Source organism: Tamandua tetradactyla, chromosome 4 (genome assembly GCF_023851605.1).
Source record: "Tamandua tetradactyla isolate mTamTet1 chromosome 4, mTamTet1.pri, whole genome shotgun sequence".
Taxonomy (NCBI): Eukaryota; Metazoa; Chordata; class Mammalia; order Pilosa; family Myrmecophagidae; genus Tamandua; species Tamandua tetradactyla.
This window is the reverse complement of record NC_135330.1, coordinates 139,866,654-139,877,053: the sequence shown is the minus strand read 5'-3', so window position 1 is coordinate 139,877,053 and position 10,400 is coordinate 139,866,654.

Sequence of the window (10,400 nt, the reverse complement as noted above, 5' to 3'; positions counted from 1 at the left end):
GCTAGAAAATTGCCTCTCTTTGTGGCATTTAACTTCTCAGCTCTGATTTCCATAAATGGAATATAGAGTATTTGCTTATCTACAATTCTGAGACCCAACACATTCCATAAATATGCTGAATGACCTCAAACTATTTTAACAGCAATAACAACCATAGAGAGGGATGGACAGCTTCTCTGCCGTTTAGCCTGAATATTTCCACAGCCGGATCTCACAGATGGCCCACTTAGCAGGGGAGAAGACCACTTATCCAGGTGCCCTGTTATCTTTCTGCTCTTAGGCTCTCTCCTTCTTTACTCACAATTCACACCTATTCAGTGTGGCAATAGAGATTGTAAAAGTCAGCTTTAATTGACTGCCCACCATTGGAGTTTTCATTCTTCTATTTGATTTGTACCTGTTCATCTGCCCACCTCTAAGCTTGGATTTCTTAGAGACACAGAATACAGATACTTTAACTGGATATCAGTGTTTTTCCCAGTGAAGGATTTTGTTCTAACACCTTTTCTGATTTCCTCTTCCTAGATAATGTAGAAATCTTGAGGCTCTCTTCATCACTCTCCTGGAAGTCTGAACCAGAGTTGGCTCTGAGCAACCAGCTTTCCTGAACTCTTTTTCTCTGGACCCCACATGTATCTCTCTGGATTCTCCTTTATTCTCTAGAGACACACCCAGCTCCAAGTCAAAGTGAAAAAACAAAACAAAGCAAAACAAGAAAGGATCAAACAATCTTTCCTTCACCACCAAATTTCTGCTTTGCTTCCCCTATTCTTTTACCCAGTATTTATTGAGAATCTCCCATGTGTAAGGCATGACAAAAGCACTGTAGATACAAAGATGATAGGACACTTTCACTATCTAAGGAATTCATAAACTAATGAAAACTAACAAGTAAGCTATTGCAATTCAGTATCTAACTGCCATACTGGAGGTGAACACAGACCTAATTCCTAATTTGTAGGAATCCGGAACTTTTTTTTTCTGAAGCCAGTGATTTCTAAATAAGATCTGAAAGTGAAGTAGGCTGTATAGATTAGGCATGGTCTGAAAATAGAGTCCAGAAGACAAAATAGCATGTGTAATGGCCCAGATACTTTTTTCGTCTCCGTAGTAACTCCTTCTGCATTGAATGTCCCTTTCTAGTCTTTTGAGGCTCCTTCCTATGGAGGTTGGAGGGAAATGGAAAAGACAAAGTCTGACCAATGGGTGACAAATGCAGGACACATCAACTTGTGATCTAAGGAGTCAGAATGCCAACTCGAGAAACTTGTTGGACTCTCCCTCCTTTTTCTTCCATTCATAACACTGTTTCAAGACTTGTTGCTGTCAGAGAAAACATGCTCCTCTCACTGTTACTCATGCAAAATCATCTTTTAACCAGAATGGAAAATAATTCTGAGTGTGCCTTTTGGTACATAATTTTCTCATCTGGAAAATTATGATGCTGGTCCACAGTGTAGTAAATTGTGCCTAAAAATCATTAAATAGGCAAGTGTATTTGCAACCTGGAATCTTTCCTTGCCACCGACACCCTTGGAGTTTTCCGCCTTGAGCCTTTTCCCTGCATGATCTTTTCCACCAACATTTTCTTCATAACTTCAAGGGATTCCCTGATGTGGCTGGTGACATCCACAGTTTCTACTTTGCAACTTACTCCCCTGAATTTAGGGAGGTTCAGAGGAGTTGCCCTGAGGAATCAGCTATCCCAGAGAGGTTGCCCTGAAGAATCAGCTATCCCCCTGCATGTGAAGAGATTAACTGTTTTACCACATGAAATGACAATGGAATGTCCTCAGGTAGTTGGCTTGCAAGGCAGAGCTAATTCTTATCATGACCACCCCCCACCTCTCCTCTTCTCTTCTAGACCTAGGATTTCCAATAGCCTCCAAAAGGTGGAGTACAAGGTGTCTATGACCCATAAAGAGTGCGTTACACTTCAGAAGACCTTCATGATTTTCCCAATGTATACAGACATAAATCAGGGGTATATGTGTGGAATGGACATCAAGTGATAATGATGGAAGGAACATAAAGTTGGATCAGGATGAATTTATTGATATGAACCCATAAGCAGAGTTTCTGGATTCAATTTTGTAGTTCAAGGCGTTGGATAGGGCTCTAACAGTTTGTTCACTTGATTGGCTGAAGCGTGGACCAATAGGTGGCCTACATTAAATGAAGCGGAAATACCAGAACTGCCTGGTATGAGGTAGGTGAGGGGATCTAAAGACTTTGAGAGATTGGAATATTATAGTGGCTTTATCTTGTAAAATCATCTCACCCATCCTAGAAGTGTCCAGAGAACAAAATTTCACCGTGACTGTGAGGAATAAATTTGTGAGATTAACTTCATTATCCCCAAAGAGCTCTTTGGTTGCTCTTTTCCATAGGTCAGATATAACTATGGAAAATGATGCCACTGGACTTGGATCCTTAAATACAATGGGAATGATTGGCTCTTGGGTTGGCAAGAGCCAAGTAAAGGAACTTGAGGACCAAAGACAGGTGGGTGTGGTTTCCAAATGTTTCTCCCACTCTGTAGGTGGTCTTTTTACTTCCTTGATAATGTCTGGTGCACAAAAGTTTTTAATTTTGATGAAATTTAATGTATCTATCTTTTTCTTTCATTGCTTGTACTTTTGTTGTGAAGTCTAAGAATCCATTTCTTTATACAATGTCCTGAAGAGGCTTCCTTATGTTTTAAAAATTTACTTCTTATATTTAGGTATTGGATCCATTTTGAGCTATTTTTTTTTGCTTATAATGTGAGGAAGGGGCCCTTTTTTTTTTTTGTATGTGGCCATCCAGTTTTCCCGGCACCATTTTGTAAAGACAGTTTTTCCCTATTGCGTGAACTTGGCACCATTGTCAAAAATCTTTTGGCCATAGATGTGTGAGTTTATTTCTGAACTCTCAGTTTTAATCCATTTTTCAGTGTGTCTGCCCTTGTGACAGTTCCACACTGTTTTCATTACTGTAGCTGTGTGATAAATTTTGAAATTGGGAAGTTGAGTCCTCCAACTTTGTTCTTCTTTTTCAAGATGGTTTTGGCTATTTAGGCCCCCTTGGCTATTTTTTTTACATCATAAGCAAAAAAATATGAATTTGATAATTGGCTTTTCCACTTCTGCAAAGAAGTCTGTTGGAATTTTGATTGGGATTATGTTGAATTATAAATTATTTTGGGGAGTACTGACATCCTGAACATGAGATATCTTTCTATTTACTTAGGTCTTCTTTAATTTCTTTCAGCAACAATTTGTAGCATTATTTTCATGTATAAATCCTTTACATCTTTGATCAAATTTGTTCCTAGGTATTTTTTTCTCAGTTATTATTTAAATGGAATTGTTTTCTTGGTTTCCTCTTTGGATTTCCACTGATTTTTTTTTTTATTATATAATATCCACTGATTTTTTTTTAATTAATAAAACACAAACAAAAATTTGTTTTTAATTGAAGTGTTTACTGGGGTAAACTGCAATGTATTACTTATTTAATTCACTTGTCACTGTCACTGGTATTAGTGAATTTATTTTCTGGTTGAGTTTGGGGCTATTCCTTTATCTCTAGAATCCCATGTTCTTACATGCATTCTCAGGAAGGAACTGGGAAATCCCTAGATAAATTTGCCAATCTTCCATACTTTGAAATTATCTTAGATACATTCTAGAATTTCATTCTTTTTCAATTTATGATTGACTCTTTCATTCCAAGGTCCATATTTTCCTTCCTATTTCTGCTGGTAAAACACTTTAAAAGTTCTTATACAATTACTTGTGAAAGTTGAAGTTAATTTTAAAAGTATATTTGGCTCTTTGGAAGAAAATTAATTAGGGAAATTTAATAAAGAATATAAATGTTACTCAGTGGATGGTTCTCAAGGTTTTGGTATAATTAATGTGATCAAAGGAAAAGAAATGGTGTCTTTTTATAGTATTTCTCAGGGAAAAACATTTAGGGTAGAGATTGATAGCTATGCAAAAAAATAAAGAGACAATCTCCAGGCTGGAAGTCTGCACGTGCTTCAGACTCAAATTAAATGTGAAGAGAAGGACCAAGGCTTAAACCATTGCAGCAAATTGTTTGTCTTCTTTTTTTTTTTTTTTTTTTAATAGTGAGTCTTGGTGCTGAAACGTTCCATGCCCCTTTAAGATCTTAATACAAAAATTGTCCAAAGGGCTAACCTTATCACATGCAATCTAACAATGGAGAAGCAAATGGTAATATTAGAATAGGCCTTATTTTCAAAGGCCCTAAAGGGCTATCAGGACCTCTTGGGCACTATTACTTCTATGGCTCTGATTCTTTTTGTCTTACCTTGTGGGTGTTGGGGAGAGGAGAAAGGGAAGGCAACTGCTCTGAGACAGCCAGTGAAAGATTTAGACTCATCAATATGTGAACCTTTATTTCCTCGTCTATTTAAATTTGAAAAATCTTTAACTGGGAAAAATAAATTTTCCAGCATAGTTTTACAATTTGGGAAAAAAATTCTTGCTATCACAAATGATGATATTGACAAGTGGAGAATACACAACTTTCTACAGGTCCATAATCTTTAGTGCTTTGGAATTCTGAACATTTTGGAATTTAGAAAAGTAAAAAGGAACATATTATAGAATATTTCAGTGAACTATAATCAAAAATGTAAATATATATGCAGCACAATAAATGGATAGTAGCACTAAATGGAATTAGTAAACACTAAATAGCTTCAATTCAACTCAGGTCATGTTTTCCTGCCAAATAATTTAAGATCAAGTCAGATTTTGCCATCAAATGAGTTATATAAAACAGATTTCAGAGTTCAGAATTTGTATGAATTTTGAGATTATGAATAATGCATTGTGGAGTAAACTGATGTGTTTTTATTCCAAAATTTAGAATCAACCAACCAACAATTTAAGAGTGACTAGTATGTGTGACTTATAATGGGTGTCATAGGAAGTATAAGGAAAAAAGAAATTAGCATGCTGAGGGCTTCCTATATTTAGCAAAAACTCTGCATAGGTGCTTATAATTTAATCCTTGAGCAAAACAGTAGAGAAGGAGCCTACAATAAGTTAGCTCATTTAGGGAAGAACAGAAAGCCTTGAGGCTATAAATTATGTCGATTTCCTAGGATTTAAAAATATACATTTTAACCATTTGAAATATAAAGCTTTTTAACCTAAGTATACCATGAACTTTGTTTTTTACTGTTTTGCAGTTCTCCTCTGAATCTACTTGAAAACATTCATTTTTCATTTTATGTTGTATCTATTTGTTCATTTGACTGATTCTAAAGAAGTAGGAAGAGGGAGATGAATACAAATGTCTGATGCTTTATATTTACACAATCATTTGGTACACCAATCTCACTTTAACCCACATCTCCACTAATAAGGCATAGTTCTATGACTTCCCCTATCCCTTAGAATTTCTTTTTGAGATTCCTTTTCCCATTTAAGCTTGCTCTTCATATTGTTAGTAGTTGTAAAGATAAATCAAGAAAAGAAGAAAAGAAAAAAAGATTTACTTGGTCATTCTTTCAGAAACCTCAAGTTTCTAGATTTAAAAAGAGGACGTACAGGATTCAATTGCAACACCTAATGACTTATATGAATGGTCCCAACTCCAAGAAATGCTTAAGTCAGTTAGAATAATTTGAATACCTCTGCTTGACATAGGGAGGAGTTTACAAACATTTTCATGACAAAACAATGGTTTAAAATGTCAAATTTGGATCCGCCATCTTATCCTTCCCTTTCTCCTCCTGCTCCGGCGGCTCTCCAACTACCACCGTGCCCTCTTCCACCTTCACCGGCTCCTCCACCACCGTCTTCGACAGCCTTGTCACCCTCACCTTTCCTCCTCCAGAACAGCTACTGGGGGAGTGGAGATGATACAGAGCAGCTCCCGGAGCCACGACAGAGATCAAAGGGACGGCATACCCCATCTTGGAATGGCTGACTGTCTGGGAGAAACAGCTCTGGTGAGATCGCCGAGGGGCGTGGGCTTTCCCGGGCGGGACGGCAAGCAGCCGGAGTCCCTCCTTCCTCCTTCCCAGGCCAGCTGGCAGAATTGGGCAGGCGGTCCCCTTGGGCCGCGGCGGCTGGCGCCCCCACCACGCGAGGCCCCTCGGACCAACTGAGAGAGTTGGGTCAGAAATCCCCAGACCGCGGAGAATGGTGACCGGGGGGGTTCCTTCCAAACATGTGACTCCCCGGTCCGGCTGGGAACGGTACACTCTCCCGGGCTGCGGCGGCTGGTGCCCTCCCGCCACGCTTGGCGCCCCGGGATGACTAGGAAATTTGGTCGGGCGCTCTCCTGTGCTGCGGCGGCTGGCGACCCTCCCTGCGTTCGGACCCCCGGGCCAGCTGGCACTCTTCCAAGCCTCTTCGGCTGGCGAACCTCCCACACGGCGAGAGTTTTCCAAAGTTAAAGTACCCACAGCACCTTTTACTGGTGGAACCTGCAGACAAATGTGTGCCACGAGCGCCACCTACTGGGCAGGATAAGAAAAACAGAACCCAGAGATTTCACAGAAAAATCTTTCAACCTGTTGGGCCCAACACCCAGGGAATCTGACTAAATGTGCAGACGCCAGCAGAAGATAATGGATCATGCTCAGAAAATTGAAAATATGGTCCAGTCAAAGGAACAAACCAATAGTTCAAATGAGATGCAGGAGCTGAAACAACTAATGCTGAATATATGAACAGAAATGGAAAACCTCTTCAAAAACGAAATTGATAAATTGAGGGAGGACATGAAGAAGACATGGGATGAACAAAAAGAAGAAATAGAAAAACTGAAAAAACAAATCACAGAACTTATGGAAGTGAAGGATAGGGTAGAAAAGATGGAAAAAACAATGGATACCTACAATGATAGATTTAAAGAGACAGAAGATAGAATTAGTGATTTGGAGGATGGAACATCTGAATTCCAAAAACAAACAGAAACTATCGGGAAAAGAATGGAAAAATTTGAACAGGGTATCAGGGAACTCAAGGACAATATGACCTGCACAAATATATGTGTTGTGGGTGTCCCAGAAGGAGAAGAGAAGGGAAAAAGAGGAGAAAAACTAATGGAAGAAATTATCACTGAAAATTTCCCAACTCTTATGAAAGACCTAAAATTACAGATCCAAAAAGTGCAGCGCACCCCAAAGAGATTAGACCCAAATAGGCGTTCTCCAAGACAGTGACTCACTAGTTAGAATGTCAGAGGTCAAAGAGAAAGAGAGGATCTTGAAAGCAGCAAGAGAAAAACAATTCATCACATACAAGGGAAATCCAATAAGACTATGTGTAGATTTCTCAGCAGAACCCATGGAAGCTAGAAGACAGTGGGATGATATATTTAAATTACTAAAAGAGAAAACCTGCCAACCAAGTCTCCTATATCCAGCAAAACTGTCCTTCAAAAATGAGGGAGAAATTAAAACATTCTCAGAAAAAAAGTCACTGAGAGAATTTATGACCAAGAGACCAGCTCTGCAAGAAATACTAAAGGGAGCACTAGAGTGAGATACGAAAAGACAGAAGAGAGAGGTATGGAGAAGAGTGTAGAAAGAAGGAAAGTCAGATATGATATATATAATACAAAAGACAAAATGGTAGAGGAAAATATTATCCAAACAGTAATAACACTAAATGTTAATGGACTGAGTTCCCCAATCAAAAGACATAGATTGGCAGAATGGATTAAAAAACAGGATCCTTCTATATGCTGTCTACAGGAAACACATCTTAGACCCAAAGATAAACATAGGTTGAAAGTAAAAGGTTGGGAAAAGATACTTCATGCAAATAACAACCAGAAAAGAGCAGGAGTGGCTATACTAATATCCAACAAATTAGACTTCAAATGTAAAACAGTTAAAAGAGATAAAGAAGGACACTATATACTAATAAAAGAAACAATTAAACAAGAAGACATAACAATCATAAATATTTACGCACCAAACCAGAATGCCCCAAAATACGTGAGGAATACACTGCAAACACTGAAAAGGGAAATAGACACATATACCATAATAGTTGGAGACTTCAATTCACCACTCTCATCAGTGGACAGAACATCTAGACAGAGGATCAATAAAGAAATAGAGAATCTGAATATTACTATAGATGAGCTAGACTTAACAGACATTTTTAGGACATTACATCCCACAACAGCAGGATACACCTTTTTTTCAAGTGCTCATGGATCATTCTCAAAGATAGACCATATGCTGGGTCACAAAGCAAGTCTTAACAAATTTAAAAAGATTGAAATCATACACAACACTTTCTCGGATCATAAAGGAATGAAGTTGGAAATCAATAATAGGCGGAGTGCCAGAAAATTCACAAATACGTGGAGGCTCAACAAAACACTCTTAAACAACAAGTGGGTCAAAAAAGAAATTGCAAGAGAAATTAGTAAATACCTAGAGGCGAATGAAAATGAAAACACAACATTTCAAAACTTATGGGACGCAGCAAAGGCAGTGCTAAGAGGGAAATTTATTGCCCTAAAAGCCTATATCAGAAAAGAAGAAAAGACAAAAATGCAGGAATTAACTGTCCACTTGGAAGAACTGGAGAAAGAACAGCAAACTAATCCCAAAGCAAGCAAAAGGAAAGAAATAACAAAGATTAGAGCAGAAATAAATGAAATTGAAAACATGAAAACAATAGAGAAAATCAATAAAACCAGAAGTTGGTTCTATGAGAAAATCAATAAGATTGATGGGCCCTTAGCAAGATTGACAAAAAGAAGAAGAGAGAGGACACAAATAAATAATATCAGAAATGGAAGAGGAGACATAACTACTGACCTCACAGAAATAAAGGAGGTAATAACAGGATACTATGAACAACTTTACGCTAATAAATACAACAATTTAGATGAAATGGATGGGTTCCTGGAAAGACATGAACAACCAACTTTGACTCAAGAAGAAATAGATGACCTCAACAAACCAATCACAAGTAAAGAGATTGAATTAGTCATTCAAAAGCTCCCTAAAAAGAAAAGTCCAGGACCAGACGGCTTCACATGTGAATTCTATCAAACATTCCAGAAGGAATTAGTACCAACTCTCCTCAAACTCTTCAAAAAAATCGAAGTGGAGGGAAAACTACCTAATTCATTCTATGAAGCCAACATCACCCTCATACTAAAACCAGGCAAAGATATTACAAAAGAAGAAAACTACAGACCAATCTCTCTAATGAATATAGATGCAAAAATCCTCAATAAAATTCGAGCAAATCGTATCCAACAACACATTAAAAGAATTATACATCATGACCAAGTAGGATTCATCCCAGGTATGCAAGGATGTTTCAACATAAGAAAATCAATTAATTTAATACACCACATCAACAAATCAAAGCAGAAAAATCACATGATCATCTCAATTGATGCAGAGAAGGCATTTGACAAGATTCAACATCCTTTCCTGTTGAAAACACTTCAAAAGATAGGAATACAAGGGAACTTCCTTAAAATGATAGAGGGAATATATGAAAAACCCACAGCTAATATCATCCTCAATGGGGAAAAATTGAAAACTTTCCCCCTAAGATCAGGAACAAGACAAGGATGTCCACTATCACCACTATTATTCAACATTGTGTTGGAGGTTCTAGCTGGATCAATTAGACAAGAAAAAGAAATACAAGGCATCAAAATTGGAAAGGAAGAAGTAAAACTATCACTGTTTGCAGACGATATGATACTATACGTCGAAAACCCAGAAAAATCCACAACAAAACTACTAGAGCTAATAAATGAGTACAGCAAAGTAGCAGGCTACAAGATCAACATTCATAAATCTGTAGTATTTCTATACACTAGTAATGAACAAGCTGAGGGGGAAATCAAGAAACGAATCCCATTTACAATTGCAACTAAAAGAATAAAATACCTAGGTATAAATTTAACCAAAGAGACAAAAAACCTATATAAAGAAAACTACAAAAAACTGCTAAAAGAAATCACAGAAGACCTAAATAGATGGAAGGGCATACCGTGTTCATGGATTGGAAGACTAAATATAGTTAAGATGTCAATCCTACCTAAATTGATCTACAGATTCAATGCAATACCAATCAAAATCCCAACAACTTATTTTTCAGAAATAGAAAAACCAATAAGCAAATTTATCTGGAAGGGCAGGGTGCCCCGAATTGCTAAAAACATCTTGAGGAAAAAAAACGAATCTGGAGGTCTCACACTGCCTGACTTTAAGGCATATTATGAAGCCACAGTGGTCAAAACAGCATGGTATTGGCATAAAGATAGATATATCGACCAATGGAATCGAATAGAGTGCTCAGATATAGACCCTCTCATCTATGGACATTTGATCTTTGATAAGGCAGTCAAGCCAACTCACCTGGGACAGAACAGTCTCTTCA